This window comes from Oncorhynchus tshawytscha, linkage group LG06, assembly GCF_018296145.1.
Source record: "Oncorhynchus tshawytscha isolate Ot180627B linkage group LG06, Otsh_v2.0, whole genome shotgun sequence".
NCBI classification, from domain to species: domain Eukaryota; kingdom Metazoa; phylum Chordata; class Actinopteri; order Salmoniformes; family Salmonidae; genus Oncorhynchus; species Oncorhynchus tshawytscha.
The window spans coordinates 39,055,458-39,074,377 of NC_056434.1; positions in this window are offsets into that span (position 1 = coordinate 39,055,458).

Consider the following 18,920-nt stretch of genomic DNA (forward strand, 5'->3'; position numbering starts at 1 on the left):
CGCTGCATGATTTTAATCCATGACGGCGTAGTGTGTTACTAATGGTTTTCTTTGAGACTTTGAGACAGCTCTCTTCAGGTCATTGACCAGGTCCTGCCGTGTAGTTCTGGGCTGATCCCTCACCTTCCTCATGATCATTGATGCCCCACGAGGTGAGATCTTGCATGGAGCCCCAGACTGAGGGTGATTGACCGTCATCTTGAATTTCTTCCATTTTCTAATAGTTGCGCCAACAGTTGCTACCTTCTCACCAAGCTGCTTGCCTATTGTCCTGTAGCCCATCCCAGCCTTGTGCAGGTCTACAATTTTATCCCTGATGTCCTTACACAGCTATCTGGTCTTGGCCATTGCAGAGAGGTTGGAGTCTGTTTGATTGAGTGTGTGGACAGGTGTCTTTTATACAGGTAACGAGTTCAAACAGGTGCAGTTAATACAGGTCATGAGTGGAGAACAGGAGGGCTTCTTAAAGTAAAAATAACAGGTCTGTGAGAGCCAGAATTCTTACTGGTTGGTAGGTGATCAAATACTTATGTCATGCAATAAAATGCAAATGAATTACTTAAAAATAAATGTGATTTTTGTTTTAGATTCCATCTCTCACAGTTGATGATATGATACAAATTACAGACCTCTACATGCTTTGTATGTAGGAAAACCTGCAAAATCAGCAGTGTATATATTTTTCCTTTATTTAACTAGGCAAGTCAGTTAATTAAGAACAAATTCTTATTTTCAATGACAGTGGGTTAAATGCCTTGTTCAGGGGAGAGAGACAGATTTTTACCTTGCCAGCTCCAGGATTCGATCTTACAACCTTTCGGTTGCTAGTCCAATGCTCTAAGCACTCGGCTATACTGCCACCCCACATACAATTTAAAAAACATTACAATACATTTCACAACAGATTTCACAACAGTTAGTGCCCTCAGGCCACTACTTTACTACCACGACAGCAGGGTAGCCTAGTGGTTAGAGTGTTGGACAAGAAACCGAAAGGTTACAAGTTCAACTCCCCGAACTGACATGATTCAAATCTGTCATTCTGCCCCTGAACAAGGCAGCTAACCCACTGTTCCTAGGCCGTCATTGAAAATAAGAATTTGTTCTTTAACTGACTTGCCTGGTAAAATAAAAATACCTACAACACAAAATGCATGTGTCTATGCCTTTTCACAGTCCCCACTGTTTCATAAGGTGTATTTTCATCTGTTTTTCATCTGTGTATTTAAATCAGATTTTACTGCTTGCATTAGTTACTTGATGTAGAATAGTTCCATGTAGTCATGGCTCTATGTAGTACTTTGTGAAGGGTGTCTGAGCTGTGTGATAGTTTAAACAGGCAGCACGGCTGCATTCAACATGTCAATACTTCTTACAAAAAAAGTAGTGATGAAGACAATCTCTCCTTTGCTTTAAGCCAGGAGAGTTTGACATGCATATTATTAATGTTAGCTGTCTGTGTACATTTAAGGGCCAGCCGTGCTGCCCTGTTCTGGGCAGCCTGTCCCTCTATAGCACCTGAACACAAGACTGGACAGTAGTCCTGGTGAGACAAAACTAGGGCCTGTAGGACCTGCCTTGTTGATAGTGTTGTTAAATCAAATCAAATGTATTTATATAGCTCTTCTTACATCAGTTGATATCTCAAAGTCCTGTATAGAAACCCAGCCTGAAACCCCAAACAGCAAGCAATGCAGGTGTAGAAGCACGGTGGCTAGGAAAAACTCCCTAGAAAGGCCAAAACCTAGGAAGAAACCGAGAGAGGAACCAGGCTATGAGGGGTGGCCAGTCCTCTTCTGGCTGTGCTGGGTGGAGATTATAACAGAACATGGCCAAGATGTTCAAATGTTCTTAAATGACCAGCATGGTCAAATAATAATAATCACAGTAGTTGTCAAGGGTGCAGCAAGTCAGCACCTCAGGAGTAAATGTCAGTTGACTTTTCATAGCCGATCATTAAGAGTATCTCTACCGCTCCTGCTGTCTCTAGAGTTGAAAACAGCAGGTCTGGGACAGGTAGAACGTCCGTTGAACAGGTCAGGGTTCCACAGCCGCAGGCAGAACAGTTGAAACTGGAGCAGCAGTATGGCCAGATGGACTGGGGACAGCAAGGAGTCATCATGCCAGGTAGTCCTGAGGCATGGTCCTAGGGCTCAGGTCCTCAGAGAGAGAGAAAGAAAGAGAGAATTAGAGAGAGCATACTTAAAATTCACACAGGACACCAGATAAGACAGGAGAAGTACTCCAGATATAACAAACTGACCCTAGCCCCCCGACACAAACTACTGCAGCATAAATACTGGAGGCTGAGACAGGAGGTGTCAGGAGACACTGTGGCTCCATCTGATGATACCCCCGGACAGGTCTAAACAGGAATGATATAACCCCACCCACTTTGCCAAAGCACAGCCCCCACACCATTAGAGGGATATCTTCAACCACCAACTTACCATCCTGAGACAAGCCTGAGTATAGCCCACAAAGATCTCCGCCACGGCACAACCAAAGGGGGGGCGCCAACCCAGACAGGAAGATCACGTCAATGACTCAACCCACTCAAGTGACACACCCCTCCTAGGGACGGCATGAAAGAGCACCAGTAAGCCAGTGACTCAGCCCCTGTAATAGGGTTAGAGGCAGAGAATCCCAGTGGAGAGAGGGGAACCGGCCAGGCAGAGACAGCAAGGGCGGTTCATTGCTCCAGAGCCTTTCCGTTCACCTTCACACTCCTGGGCCAGACTACACTCAATCATATGACCCACTGAAGAGATGAGTCTTCAGTAAAGACTTAAAGGTTGAGCCCGAGTCTGCGTCTCTCACATGGGTAGGCAGACCATTCCATAAAAATGGAGCTCTATAGGAGAAAGCCCTGCCTCCAGCTGTTTGCTTAGAAATTCTAGGGACAATTAGGAGGCCTGCGTCTTGTGACCGTAGCATACGTGTAGGTATGTACGGCAGGACCAAACCGGAAAGATAGGTAGGAGCAAGCCCATGTAATGCTTTGTAGGTTGGCAGTAAAACCTTAAAATCAGCCCTTGCTGATGGAAAAAAGCTGTCCTTGAAACAGTCTTGGTATGTTCGTCAAAAGAGAGATCAGGGTCCAGAGTAACGCCGAGGTCCTTCACAGTTTAATTTGAGACGACTGTACAACCATCAAGATTAATTGTCAGATTCAACAGAAGATCTCTTTGTTTCTTGGGACCTAGAACAAGCATCTCTGTTTTGTCCAAGTTTAAAAGTAGAAAGTTTGCAGCCATCCACTTCCTTATGTCTGAAACACAGGCTTCTAGCGAGGGCAATTTTTGGGCTTCACCATGTTTCATTGAAATGTACAGCTGTGTGTCATCCGCATAGCAGTGAAAGTTAACATTATGTTTTCGAGTGACATCCCCAAGAGGTAAAATATAAAGTGAAAACAATAGTGGTCCTAAAACGGAACCTTGAGGAACACCGAAATTTACAGTGTATTTGTCAGAGGACAAACCATTCACAGAGACAAACTGATATCTTTCCGACAGATAAGATCTAAACCAGGCCAGAACTTGTCCATGTAGACCAATTTGGGTTTCCAATCTCTCCAAAAGAATGTGGTGATCGATGGTATCAAAAGCAGCACTAAGGTCTAGGAGCACGAGGACAGATGCAGAGCCTCGGTCTGACGCCATTAAAAGGTAATTTACCACCTTCACAAGTGCAGTCTCAGTGCTGTGATGGGGTCTAAAACCAGACTGAAGCATTTCGTATACATTGTTTGTCTTCAGGAAGGCAGTGAGTTGTTGCGCAACAGCTTTTTCTAACATTTTGATTCGATATAGCACGATAGTTTTGAAAATATTTTCTGGGTCAAGGTTTGGCTTTTTCAAGAGAGGCTTTATTACTGCCACTTTTAGTGAGTTTGGTACACATCCGGTGGATAGAGAGCCGTTTATTATGTTCAACATAGGAGGGCCAAGCACAGGAAGCAGCTCTTTCAGTAGTTTAGTTGGAATAGGGTCCAGTATGCAGCTTGAAGGTTTAGAGGCCATGATTATTTTAATCATTGTGTCAAGAGATATAAGTACTAAAACACCTGAGTGTCTCTCTTGATCCTAGGTCCTGGCAGAGTTGTGCAGACTCAGGACAACTGAGCTTTGGAGGAATACTAACATTAAAATCACCAAAAATTAGAATATTATCTGCTATGACTACAAGGTCCGATAGGAATTCAGGAAACTCAGTGAGGAATGCTGTATATGGCCCAGGAGGCCTGTAAACAGTAGCTATAAAAAGTGATCGAGTAGGCTGCATAGATTTCATGACTAGAAGCTCAAAAGACGAAAACATCATTTTTTTTTTTGTAAATTGAAATTTGCTATCGTAAATGTTAGCAACACCTCCGCTTTTGCGGGATGCACGGGGGATATGGTCACTAGTGTAACCACGAGGTGAGGCCTCATTTAACACAGTAAATTCATCAGGCTTAAGCCATGTTTCAGTCAGGCCAATCACATCAAGATTATGATCAGTGATTAGTTCATTGACTTTTACTGCCTTTGAAGTGAGGGATCTAACATTAAGTAGCCCTATTTTGAGATGTGAGGTATCATGATCTCTTTCAATAATGGCAGGAATGGAGGAGGTCTTTATCCTAGTGAGATTGCTAAGGCGAACATGGCCATGTTTAGTTTTGCCCAACTTAGGGCGAGGCACAGACACGGTCTCAATGGGGATAGCTGAGCTGACTACACTGACTGTGCTAGTGGCAGACTCCACTATGCTGGCAGGCTGGCTAACAGCCTGCTGCCTGACCTGCACCCTATTGCATTGTGGAGCTAGAGGAGTTAGAGCCCTGTCTATGTTGGTAGATAAGATGAGAGCACCCCTCCAGCTAGGATGGAGTCCGTCACTCCTCAGCAGGCCAGGCTTGGTCCTGTTTGTTGGTGAGTCCCAGAAAGAGGGCCAATTATCTACAAATTCTATCTTTTGGGAGGGGCAGAAAACAGTTTTCAACCAGCGATTGAGTTGTGAGACTCTGCTGTAGAGCTCATCACTCCCCCCAACTGGGAGGGGGCCAGAGACAATTACTTGATGCCGACACATCTTTCTAGCTGATTTAGACACTGAAGCTATGTTGCACTTGGTGACCTCTGACTGTTTCATCCTAACATCGTTGGTGCCGACTTGGATAACAATATCTCTATACTCTCTACACTCACCAGGCAGATCAGCACTTTATTATGAAACAGACCTCACCCCATCTTAGCTACAGTTGCATCATGTTTGCATCAATACTGCTCGACTGAGGGACCTTGTATGTGTGGGGTACAGAGATGAGGTAGTCGCTCCAAAATCATGTTAAACACTAATATTGCACACAGAGTGAGTACATGCAACTTATTATGTGACTTCTTAAGGAGATTTTTACTCCTGAATGTATTTAGGCATGCCGTAACAAAGGGGAATAATACTTACTGACACAAGACATTCAGCTTTTCATTTTTTATTAATTCGTAAAGATTTCTAAAAACAATTCCATTTTGACATTATGGGTTATTGTGTGTAGGCCAGTGACACAAATCTCAGTGTAATCCATTTAACAATTCCAGCTGGGGTGTGAATACTTTCTGAAGGCACTGTAAGTATGCCCCCAATGCAATTATAAAGTCTAATACACCCACAGTGTGATTTCAACAGATTTTTATCAACAGATAAAATTAACACATTTTTGTCATTTGTTGAATTTATATAACAACATTCCGAACTTGTTTAGCATTATCTCGTCAAAATAGGGCATGATTCCACTATTTGTATTGATTTTAATCATTTTCAATTTGGGGACCTTTATTATGAAGGCGAACTGCAAATGGCAGTTTTGTGGCTAATCCTTATTGTGGCTAATTTCACACAGGTCTGCCTGCGCATGGCAAGTTGCAACAGCGTGTCTCCATCGGTGTCAACTCTGCGCGTTATCTGCGCATGTTTTCAAAACGTTTTTTTTTTGTAAAGGCATTCAGAAAATTAAATTCATAACAATTTGCCCACATAACAATTCGCTCACTTTTTATGTCTAGTATACTTCAACATGTTCTGTATTACTTTAGTTGAAGGGCAGCTACATAAGAACTTCATTCATTTGCTACAAAACACACAGCAGTAGGTTACAAACAACATAAATACGTATGAAATGAAATAACTAGTGTTAACTTAACAACTGCAGTATAGTGATATACTGTGACATAACTTTAAAGAAACACTATGCAGAAATCGCTCCACCATTTCCTGGTTGCTAAAATTCAAATAGTTTGCCTATTCTCAGTTTATATGACAAAACAAGCAAATACAGTGTAGAGAATCATTGTACCATCTAAACCCCTGTGAAAAATATTTTCCATAAACTATAATATTGTATTTTACAAAACCAAAAGTAAAAGACGCAAAAACAAAGCCTAACAACGGGGAGCATAGAAATTGAGCACATAAAACAGTTCTACCGCTTGTTAGACTTGCTTTCAATAAGAATGACAGATCGATAACTAACATTTCAATGTAAATTTGGTCGGGTCACCCCAAAAGTTACATATTGCAGCTTTAACAGAAATTTGCAGGCTCTAAAGTAAACATTTAGTAAATTCTTATGTATTGCTTGTGAATGTGTAATGCAGTCCTTATTGGTGCTCCTAAACTTCAAGGTGTTACAGCATGTTCACATTCTATAATGTTATCCCACCCCTGAAAAACACCTATGACTGCCTTTCCTTGCAGTTGAGTGGTTCAGCATTCCTTCTGAAATAATATCCCACCCACTTTCTCACTGGGTCCCCTTTAAGTTCATCCCATTCAGAAACTTCAGAGCAAGCAGCATAACACACAGCACACACACTCACATGTGGACCAAGTATCCAGTGACAGACTCATCCCTCAATGGAAAACAGTCCAAGCCAAGACACAGAGGGAAATCCTTATCTAAGGTAAGAATAACGAATATTTATCAAAATAGTCAGATGTTAGGAAAAGCAATAGCTTACATATTTTCCAGTCATAGCAAAAAAAGGTAAATGCAATGGAAGTTAACTGAAGGCAAGGCAGCCCATACCAAAGGAAACATGCAGCCCAGGTGCTGTTTCAAGTGGAGACACTAATGATAGATTGACATGTCATAACTCACCTAGAGATGGACACTACTTATCCCCCAAATCAAGGCTAGACTTGTCTTAGTGGAGGTCAATGGTCCTAATGCATTTGGAACATGGTTAGTTATGCACAACATCGTTTAAAACCAAGCAAATGGTTTGATGTTTATTTGGACCCCCATTAGTTGTTACCATCACAACATCTACTCTTGCTGGTGTCCATTAAAATCAAATCAAATCAAATTGTATTTGTCACATGCGCCGAATACAACAGTGAAATGCTTACTGACAAACCCTTAACCAACAATGCTTTAAGAAGTTCAGAAAAAAAAGTGTTAAGTAAAAAATTGATTTTAATTTTTTAAATAGAAAATAAAAGTTACAAATAATTAAACAGCAGCAGTAAAATAACAAGCAAGGCTATATACAGGGGGTACCGGTACAGAGTCAATGGGTGTGGGCACTGGTTAGTTGAGGTAATTGAGGTAATATGTACATGTAGGTAGAGTTAAAGTAACTATTCATAGATTAGAAACAGAGAGTAGCAGCAGTGTAAAAGAGTGGTCTGGGAAGCCCTTTGATTAGCTGTTCAGGAGTCTTATGGCTTGGGGGTGGAAGCTGTTAAGAAGTCTTTTGGACCTCGACTTGACGCTCCCGTACCACTTGCCGTGCGGTAGCAGAGAGAACAGTCTATGACTAGGGTGGCCGGAGTCTTTGACCATTTTTAGGGCATTCCTCTGACACCGCCTGATATAGGGGTCCTGGATGGCAGGAAGCTTGGCCCCAGTGATGTACTGGGCCGTACGCACTACCCTCTGTAGTGCCTTGCGGTCGGAGGCCAAGCAGTTGCCATACCAGGCAGGGATGCAACCAGTGCTGTCGAGGGTGCAGCTGTAGAACATTTTGAGGATCTGAGGACCCATGCCAAATCTTTTCAGTCTCCTGAGGGGAATAGGCTTTGTCGTGCCCTCTTCCCAACTGTCTTAGTGTGTTTGAACCATGATAGTTTGTTGGCCAAGGAACTTGAAGCTCTCAATCTGCTCCCCTACAGCCCCGACGAAGAGAATGGGGGCGTGCTCGGTCCTCCTTTTCCTGTGGTCCACAATCATCTCCTTTGTATTGATCACATTGAGGGAGAGGTTGTTGTCCTGGCACCACACGACCAAGTCTCTGACCTCCTCCCTATAGGCTGTCTCATCGTTGTCGGTGAACAGGCCTAACATTGTTGTGACATCGGCAAACTTGATGAAGGTGTTGGAGTCGTGCTTGGCCATGCAGTCATGAGAGTGAACAAGGAGTACAGGAGGGGACTGAGAACACACCCCTGAGGGGCCACCGTGTTGAGGATCAGCGTGGTGGATGTGTTGTTCCCTACACTAACCACCTGGGGGCGGCCCGTCAGGAAGTCCAGGATCCAGTTTCAGAGGGAAGTGTTTAGTCCCAGGGTCCTTAGCTTAGTGATGAGCTATGAGGGCACTATGGTGTTGAACGCTGAGCTGGCGTTAATGAATAGCATTCTTACATAGGTGTTCATTTTATCTAGGTGAGAAAGGGCAGTGTTGAGTGCAATAGAGATTGCATCATCTGTGGATCTGTTGGGGTGGTATGCAAATTTGGGTGGGTCTAGGGCTCCTGGCATAATGGTGTTGATGTGAGCGATTACCAACCTTTCAAAGCACTTCATGGCTACAGACATGAGTGCTTCGGTCGGTAGTTATTTAGGCAGGTTACCTTAGTGTTCTTGGGCACAGGGACTATTTAAAAAAAAAATATTTCACCTTTATTTAACCAGGTAGGCTAGTTGAGAACAAGTTCTCATTCACAACTGCGACCTGGCCAAGATAAAGCATAGCAGTGTGAACAGACAGCAACACAGAGTTACACATGGAGTAAACAATAAACAAGTCAATAACACAGTATGACATTTTTTTTTAAAGGTGGCCTGTTTAAAACATGTTGGTTTTACAGACTCAGTCAGGGACAGGTTGAAAATGTCAGTGAAGACACTTGCCAGTTGGTCAGAGCATGCTCGCAGTACACGTCCTGGTAATCCATATGGCCCTGCGGCATTGTGAATGTTGACCTGTTTAAAGGTCTTACTCACATCGGCTACGGAAAGCATGATCCCACAGTCGTCTGGAACACCTGGTGCTGTCATGCATGTTTCAGTGTTACTTGCCTCGAAGGGAGCATAGAAGTAATTTAGCTCATCTGGTAGGTTTGTGTCACTGGGCAGCTCGTGGCTGTGCTTCCCTTTGTAGTCTGTAATAGTTTTAAAGCCCTGCCACATCCAACAAGGGTCGGAGCGGGTGTAGTACGATTCGATCTTAGTCCTGTATTGATGCTTTGCCTGTTTGATGGTGCGTCGGAGGGTATAGCGGGATTTCTTATAAGCTCCCGGGTTAGAGTCCCACTCCTTGAAAGTGGCAGCTCTACCTTTTAGCTCAGTGTGAATGTTGTCTGTAATCAATGGCTTCTGGTTGGGGTATGCACGTATGGTCTCTGTGGGGACGGCGTCATCGATGCACTTATTGATGAAGCCAGTGACTGATGTGATGTACTCCTCAATGCCATCGGAAGAATCCCGGAACATGTTCCAGTCTGTGCTAGCAAAACAGTCCTCTAGCTTAGCATCTGCTTCATCTGACCACTTTCTTCTTGACCGAGTCACTGGTGCTTCCTGATTTAGTTTCTGCTTGTAAGCAGGAATCAGGAGGATAGAATTACAGTCAGATTTGCCAAACGGAGGGCGAGGGAGAGCTTTGTACGCATCTCTGTGTGTAGAGTAAAGGTGGGCTAGAGTTTTTTTTTCCCCTCTGGTTGCACATTTAACATGCTGATAGAAATTAGGTAAAACAGATTTGAGTTTCCCTGCATTAAAGTTTCTGGCCACTAGGAGCGCCGCTTCTGGATGAGTGTTTTCCATTTTGCCTTTGGCCGTATACAGCTCATTGAGTGCGGTATTAGTGCCAGCATCGGTCTGCGGTGGTATATAAACAGCTACGAAAAATATAGATGTAAACTCTCTTGGTAAATAGTGTGGTCTACAGCTTATCATGAGATACTCTACCTCAGGTGAGCAAAACCTTGAGACTTCCTTAGATTTTGTGCACCAGCTTTTGTTTACAAATATGCATAGGTCGCCGCCCCTTGTCTTACCAGAGGCCACTGTTCTATGCTGCCGAAAAGCTTACAACATTATGTTAATCATGTTTTCGTTCAGCCACGACTCAGTGAAACATAAGATAGAGTTTTTAAATGTCCCGTTAGTAGGATATATGTGTTCGTAGTTAGTCTATTTTTTTATTGATTGATTATACGTTGGCCAATAGGACCGATGGTAAAGGTAGATTACCCTCCCGGCGATGGATCCTTACAAGGCACCCGGACCTTTGTCCACGATATCTAAATTTTTTCCTCCTGCGAATGACGGGGATGAGGGCCTTGTCAGGTGACTGGAGTAAAACCTTCCCGTCCGACTCGTTGAAGAAGAAGAATTCCTCCAGTACGCTGCCCTGATATCAAGAAGCTCTTTTCAGTCATAAGACATGGTGTCAGAAACATTATGTACAAAATAAGTTACAAATAACGCAAAAAAACATATACATTAGCACAATTGGTTACTGGATCGTAAGACGGCGGCCATCTCCTTCTGCGCCATTACTACTTTTTAACTGTGCTATTCAAGTGTTGTCATTGTCCTTCACTTGATCCATTAATTATAAACAGGAAATAATTTGCTTGTTTCATTTGGTTGTGACACTTTATAGCCCAATCTATTGAGAGAGACAATGTAATTTGGTTACCAAGATAAACAATCATATTTATTGACAAAATTATACCAACTAATATACTGAAAATCTTTTGCTTTTCCAGTTTCCAGAGAACCCATTCTCTATGACGCAAATGGAGGAAGAGGTATGGAGGTTTGGATGGAAACAAATTATTTCAGCCAAACAAGGAGGAGGGCATGAGTGGTAGGCTGCATTTTTGGCCAATGGGGCTTTTTATTGTGGGCGTTGCCTTAGGGTGCTATAATAAGGAGCTGAGTGGGATGGTGGAACTGAGGAGTATCTACTTTCACCAGACATCATCCATTAAAACTGAGCTTTTGGTCAGCATTAGCCAAAGTTCAGTCAATGTTCACAACACTCTATTTAGACATGACATAGGATATTATGACATTCCTTCCACCCCAGTAGCCGGACGCAGCTCTGGTCTGGTGGAAGTGTTGCTGCCGCGTTGCCTCTCCACAGCCGGATGACTGGGGCTCTGCAGGGATCCCTCCTCAAAGAAGTCTCCCCCTTCCCTGGAGAACGGACTTAGGGGATGTTTCTGTTCTCAACCCAACCAACCAGCCATGGAGATATGTCACGCGCCGTGGAAGACGAAGAAAGCTTCCTCTGGCAACGGGTGCCTCCTTGGAGATGTTAAGCCCGGACTGGTCACAGACCAGAACTGGCTTTGCCACCCTGGATCCAGAGGTTCAAGCGCCTTCTTCCTTAGCAGCTTCCGATTCAAGATCGGATCAGGAGGTACCTGAGCCTTGGTCCTCTGTTCTGTCTCCTTCTCCGGTGGCTTCTACCTTGGGTTTAGATCCTCAGAGCTTCCACCCTCATCAGACCGTGAGGCTGCCAAAGAGACCCGGCCCATGCATCATCCACGATGGATACTACAGCCGGCTCAGGTCCATCGGGCCCCACTTCCCTTCAGTCCTTGAGGGGTCTTCTAAATCACTCGAGGCGAAAGAACGACCGGACCTCCTCGGCTGTTTCACCAGCTGTCATCATCGACAGCTCGATGGTGAGAAACATCTTGGTTCCCAGTGCAAAAACCCTGTGCTACCCAGGAGCATGAGTAAAGGACATTACAAGGCTGCTTCCCGCTGTTCTACGACAGATGCCGGGAGCTGACACTGTTGTAGTCCATGTGGGGTCAAACAATATCAGGAGGGCTAGCTCAGAACTTCTGAAAATGGACTCAAGACCAGTTCAGTTAATCCCTACCATTGTGACACTGAGTTGTCATAATGCTGCATCAAATGTACATTATCCCAGGGGCGTTGGCAGACACAATGTAAGTAATTTAATTTATGTCCCCCTAACTGCCCTGAATAACTCTGTTGATCCTACTGCTATTGTATGCAGTAATCATGTGCCTATGAACCAGAGTTACACTGTTAGCACTGAGGTGATGTGCCCTAGTAGGACGTCCACTGTGTGCAGCTCACCGTGCACTATCAGCTCCAATATAAATAACATGAGCAAGTCTACTTCTGATAACCTTCCCAATAAAGCATTAAAAACAATAACCCAGAAAAGTGCTAAAAATAGCCCATATTAACATATGCAGCTTAGTAAGAAATAAGGTTAATGAAGTAAACAACTTGCTTGTAACAGATGGCATTCATATTCTGACTATCTCTGAAACTCACTTAGATAATACCTTTGATGATACAGTGGTAGCAATACATGGTTATAACATCTACCGAAAAGACAGAAATGCCAACGGGGTTGTGATGCAGTCTATATTCAGAATCACATTCCTGTTAAGCTTAGAGAGGATCTCATGTTAAATACTGTTGAAGTAATATGGCTACAAGTTCATCTGCCTCACCTATAGCCCATTCTTGTGGGAAGCTGCTACAGACCACCAAATGCTAACAGTCAGTATCTGGATAATATGTGTGAAATGCTTGATAATGTATGTGATATCAACAGAAAAGTATATTTTCTGGGTGATTTAAATATTGACTGGCTTTCATTAAGCTGCCCACTCAAGAAAAACATTTAAACTGTAACCAGTGCCTGCAACCTGATTCAGGTTGTCAGCCAACCTACTAGAGTAGTTACAAACAACACAGTCTGAATAAGTCTTAACTTATTATGGATCACCATTACCTATCCAGCAAAATTAAGTCAGTTTATACAATTTTAAAAACATTACAATGCATTTACAGATTTCAAAACACACTGTGTGCCCTCAGGCCCCTACTCCACCACAACCACATACAAAATCCATGTGTACCTGGCGCCGACAGAGATGGCCGCCTCGCTTCGCGTTCCTAGGAAACTATGCAGTTTTTTGTTTTTTTACGTGTTATTTCTTACATTAGTACCCCAGGTCATCTTAGGTTTCATTACACACAGTCGAGAAGAACTACTGAATATAAGATCAGCGTCAACTCACCATCAGTACGACCAAGAATATGTTTTTCGCGACTCGGATCCTGTGTTCTGCCTTACAAACAGGACAACGGAGTGGATTCCATGCAGCGACCCGAAAAAACGACTCTGAAAAAGAGGGAAACGAGGCGGTCTTCTGGTCAGACTCCGGAGACGGGCACACCGTGCACCACTCCCTAGCATTCTTCTTGCCAATGTCCAGTCTCTTGACAACAAGGTTGATGAAATCCGAGCAAGGGTAGCATTCCAGAGGGACATCAGAGACTGTAACGTTCTTTGCTTCACGGAAACATGGCTCACTGGAGAGACGCTATCCGAGGCGGTGCAGCCAACGGGTTTTCCACGCATCGCGCCGACAGAAACAAACATCTTTCTGGTAAGAAGAGGGGCGGGGGCGTATGCCTTATGGCTAACCTGACATGGTGTGATGAAAGAAACATACAGGAACTCAAATCCTTCTGTTCACCTGATTTAGAATTCCTCACAATCAAATGTAGACCGCATTATCTACCAAGAGAATTCTCTTCGATTATAATCACAGCCGTATATATCCCCCCCAAGCAGACACATCGATGGCTCTGAACGAACTTTATTTAACTCTCTGCAAACTGGAAACCATTTATCCGGAGGCTGCATTCATTGTAGCTGGGGATTTTAACAAGGCTAATCTGAAAACAAGACTCCCTAAATTTGATCAGCATATCGATTGAGCAACCAGGGGTGGAAAGACCTTGGACCATTGTTACTCTAACTTCCGCGACGCATATAAGGCCCTGCCCCGCCACCCTTTCGGAAAAGCTGACCACGACTCCATTTTGTTGATCCCTGCCTACAGACCGAAACTAAAACAAGAGGCTCCCACGCTGAGGTCTGTCCAACGCTGGTCCGACCAAGCTGACTCCACACTCCAAGACTGCTTCCATCACGTGGACTGGGAGATGTTTCGTATTGCGTCAGATAACAATATTGACGAATACGCTGATTCGGTGTGCGAGTTCATTAGAACGTGCGTTGAAGATGTCGTTCCCATAGCAACGATTAAAACATTCCCTAACCAGAAGCTCGGCATTCAACACCATAGTACCCTCCAAGCTCGTCATCAAGCTCGAGACCCTGGGTCTCGACCCCGCCCTGTGCAACTGGGTACTGGACTTCCTGACAGGCCGCCCCCAGGTGGTGAGGGTAGGCAACAACATCTCCTCCCCGCTGATCCTTAACACTGGGGCCCCACAAGGGTGCGTTCTGAGCCCTCTCCTGTACTCCCTGTTCACCCACGACTGCGTGGCCACGCACGCTCCAACTCAATCATCAAGTTTGCGGACGACACAACAGTGGTAGGCTTGATTACCAATAACGACGAGACGGCCTACAGGGAGGAGGTGAGGGCCCTCGGAGTGTGGTGTCAGGAAAATAACCTCACACTCAACGTCAACAAAACTAAAGAGATGATTGTGGACTTCAGGAAACAGCAGAGGGAACACCCCCCTATCCACATCGATGGAACAGTAGTGGAGAGGGTAGCAAGTTTTAAGTTCCTCGGCATACACATCACAGACAAACTGAATTGGTCCACTCACACAGACAGCATCATGAAGAAGGCGCAGCAGCGTCTCTTCAACCTCAGGAGGCTGAAGAAATTCGGCTTGTCACCAAAAGCACTCACAAACTTCTACAGATGCACAATCGAGAGCATCCTGGCAGGCTATATCACCGCCTGGTACGGCAACTGCTCCGCCCTCAACCGTAAGGCTCTCCAGAGGGTAGTGAGGTCTGCACAACGCATCACTGGGGGCAAACTACCTGCCCTCCAGGACACCTACACCACCCGATGTTACAGGAAGGCCATAAAGATCATCAAGGACATCAACCACCCGAGCCACTGCCTGTTCACCCCGCTATCATCCAGAAGGCAAGGTCAGTACAGGTGCATCAAAGCTGGGACCGAGAGACTGAAAAACAGCTTCTATCTCAAGGCCATCAGACTGTTAAACAGCCACCACTAACATTGAGTGGCTGCTGCCAACACACTGACACTGACTCAACTCCAGCCACTTTAATAATGGGAATTGATGGGAAATGATGTAAATATATCACTAGCCACTTTAAACAATGCTACCTTATATAATGTTACTTACCCTACATTATTCATCTCATATGCATACGTATATACTGTACTCTATATCATCGACTGTATCCTTATGTAATACATGTATCACTAGCCACTTTAACTATGCCACTTTGTTTACATACTCATCTCATATGTATATACTGTACTCGATACCATCTACTGTATCTTGCCTATGCTGCTCTGTACCATCACTCATTCATATATCCTTATGTACATATTCTTTATCCCCTTACACTGTGTATAAGACAGTAGTTTTGGAATTGTTAGTTAGATTACTTGTTGGTTATTACTGCATTGTCAGAACTAGAAGCACAAGCATTTCGCTACACTCGCATTAACATCTGCTAACCATGTGTATGTGACAAATAAAATTTGATTTGATTTGTATAGTGTGTATGTTATCACGTGTATGCATGTGTCTTTGCCTATGTTTGTGTTGCTTCACAGTCCTCCGCTGTCTCATAAGGTGTATTTTATTTGTGTTTTTTTAATATATTTAATTTTACTGCTTCCATCAGTTACCTGATGTCGTACTTCCGGCGCCGACAGAGATGGCCGCCTCGCTTCGCGTTCCTAGGAAACTATGCAGTTTTTTGTTTTTTTACGTGTTATTTCTTACACTAGTACCCCAGGTCATCTTAGGTTTCATTACATACAGCCGAGAAGAACTACTGAATATAAGATCAGCGTCAACTCACCATCAGTACGACCAAGAATATGTTTTCGATGCGGATCCTGTGTTCTGCCTTACAACCAGTGTAACGGAGTGGATCACATGCAGCGACCAAAAAAAAAAAAAGACTCAGAAAAAGAGGGAAACGAAGCGGTCTTCTGGTCAGACTCCGGAGACGGGCACACCGTGCACCACTCCCTAGCATTCTTCTTGCCAATGTCCAGTCTCTTGACAACAAGGTTGATGAAATCCGAGCAAGGGTAGCATTCCAGAGGGACATCAGAGACTGTAACGTTCTCTGCTTCACGGAAACATGGCTAACTGGAGAGACGCAATCCTGAAGCGGTGCAGCCAGCGGGTTTCTCCACGCATCGCGCCGACAGAAACAAACATCTTTCTGGTAAGAAGAGGGGCGGGGGCGTATGCCTTATGGCCAACGTGACATGGTGTGATGAAAGAAACATACAGGAACTCAAATCCTTCTGTTCACCTGATTTAGAATTCCTCACAATCAAATGTAGACCGCATTATCTACCAAGAGAATTCTCTTCGATTATAATCACAGCCGTATATATCCCCCAAGCAGACACATCGATGGCTCTGAACGAACTTTATTTAACTCTCTGCAAACTGGAAACGATTTATCCGGAGGCTGCATTCATTGTAGCTGGGGATTTTAACAAGGCTAATCTGAAAACAAGACTCCCTAAATTTTATCAGCATATCGATTGCGCAACCAGGGGTGGAAAGACCCTGGATCATTGTTACTCTAACTTCCGCGACGCATATAAGGCCCTGCCCCGCCCCCTTTCGGAAAAGCTGACCACGACTCCATTTTGTTGATCCCTGCCTACAGACAGAAACTAAAACAAGAAGCTCCCACGCTGAGGTCTGTCCAACGCTGGTCTGACCAAGCTGACTCCACACTCCAAGACTGCTTCCATCACGTGGACTGGGAGATGTTTCGTATTGCGTCAGACAACAACATTGACGAATACGCTGATACGGTGTGCGAGTTCATTAGAACGTGCGTTGAAGATGTCGTTCCCATAGCAACGATTAAAACATTCTAACCAGAAACCGTGGATTGATGGCAGCATTCGTGTGAAACTGAAGGCACGAACCACTGCTTTTAATCAGGGCAAGGTGTCTGGTAACATGACTGAATACAAACAGTGCAGCTATTCCCTCCGCAAGGCTATCAAACAAGCTAAGCGCCAGTACAGAGACAAAGTAGAATCTCAATTCAACGGCTCAGACACGAGGCATGTGGCAGGGTCTACAGTCAATCACGGACTACAGGAAGAAACCCAGCCCAGTCACGGACCAGGATGTCTTGCTCCCAGGCAGACTAAATAACTTTTTGCCCGCTTTGAGGACAATACAGTGCCACTGACACGGCCTGCAACGGAAACATGCGGTCTCTCCTTCACTGCAGCCGAAGTGAGTAAGACATTTAAACGTGTTAACCCTCGCAAGGCTGCAGGCCCAGACGGCATCCCCAGCCGCGCCCTCAGAGCATGCGCAGACCAGCTGGCCGGTGTGTTTACGGACATATTCAATCAATCCCTATACCAGTCTGCTGTTCCCACATGCTTCAAGAGGGCCACCATTGTTCCTGTTCCCAAGAAAGCTAAGGTAACTGAGCTAAACGACTACCGCCCGTAGCACTCACATCCGTCATCATGAAGTGCTTTGAGAGACTAGTCAAGGACCATATCACCTCCACCCTACCTGACACCCTTGACCCACTCCAATTTGCTTACCGCCCAAATAGGTCCACAGACGATGCAATCTCAACCACACTGCACACTGCCCTAACCCATCTGGACAAGAGGAATACCTATGTGAGAATGCTGTTCATCGACTACAGCTCGGCATTCAACACCATAGTACCCTCCAAGCTCGTCATCAAGCTCGAGACCCTGGGTCTCGACCCCGGGTCTCGACCCCGCCCTGTGCAACTGGGTACTGGACTTCCTGACGGGCCGCCCCCAGGTGGTGAGGGTAGGCAACAACATCTCCTCCCCGCTGATCCTCAACACTGGGGCCCCACAAGGGTGCGTTCTGAGCCCTCTCCTGTACTCCCTGTTCACCCACGACTGCGTGGCCACGCACGCCTCCAACTCAATCATCAAGTTTGCGGACGACACAACAGTGGTAGGCTTGATTACCAACAACGACGAGACGGCCTACAGGGAGGAGGTGAGGGCCCTCGGAGTGTGGTGTCAGGAAAATAACCTCACACTCAACGTCAACAAAACTAAGGAGATGATTGTGGACTTCAGGAAACAGCAGAGGGAACACCCCCATCCACATCGATGGAACAGTAGTGGAGAGGGTAGCAAGTTTTAAGTTCCTCGGCATGCACATCACAGACAAACTGAATTGGTCCACTCACACAGACAGCATCGTGAGGAAGGCGCAGCAGCGCCTCTTCAACCTCAGGAGGCTGAAGAAATTCGGCTTGTCACCAAAAGCACTCACAAACTTCTACAGATGCACAATCGAGAGCATCCTGGCGGGCTGTATCACCGCCTGGTATGGCAACTGCACCGCCCTCAACCGTAAGGCTCTCCAGAGGGTAGTGAGGTCTGCACAACGCATCACCGGGGGCAAACTACCTGCCCTCCAGGACACCTACACCACCCTGTACTCTATATCATCGACTGCATCCTTATGTAATACATGTATCACTAGCCACTTTAACTATGCCACTTGGTTTACATACTTATCTCATATGTATATACTGTACTCGATATCATCTACTGTATCTTGCCTATGCTGCTCTGTACCATCACTCATTCATATATCCTTATGTACAT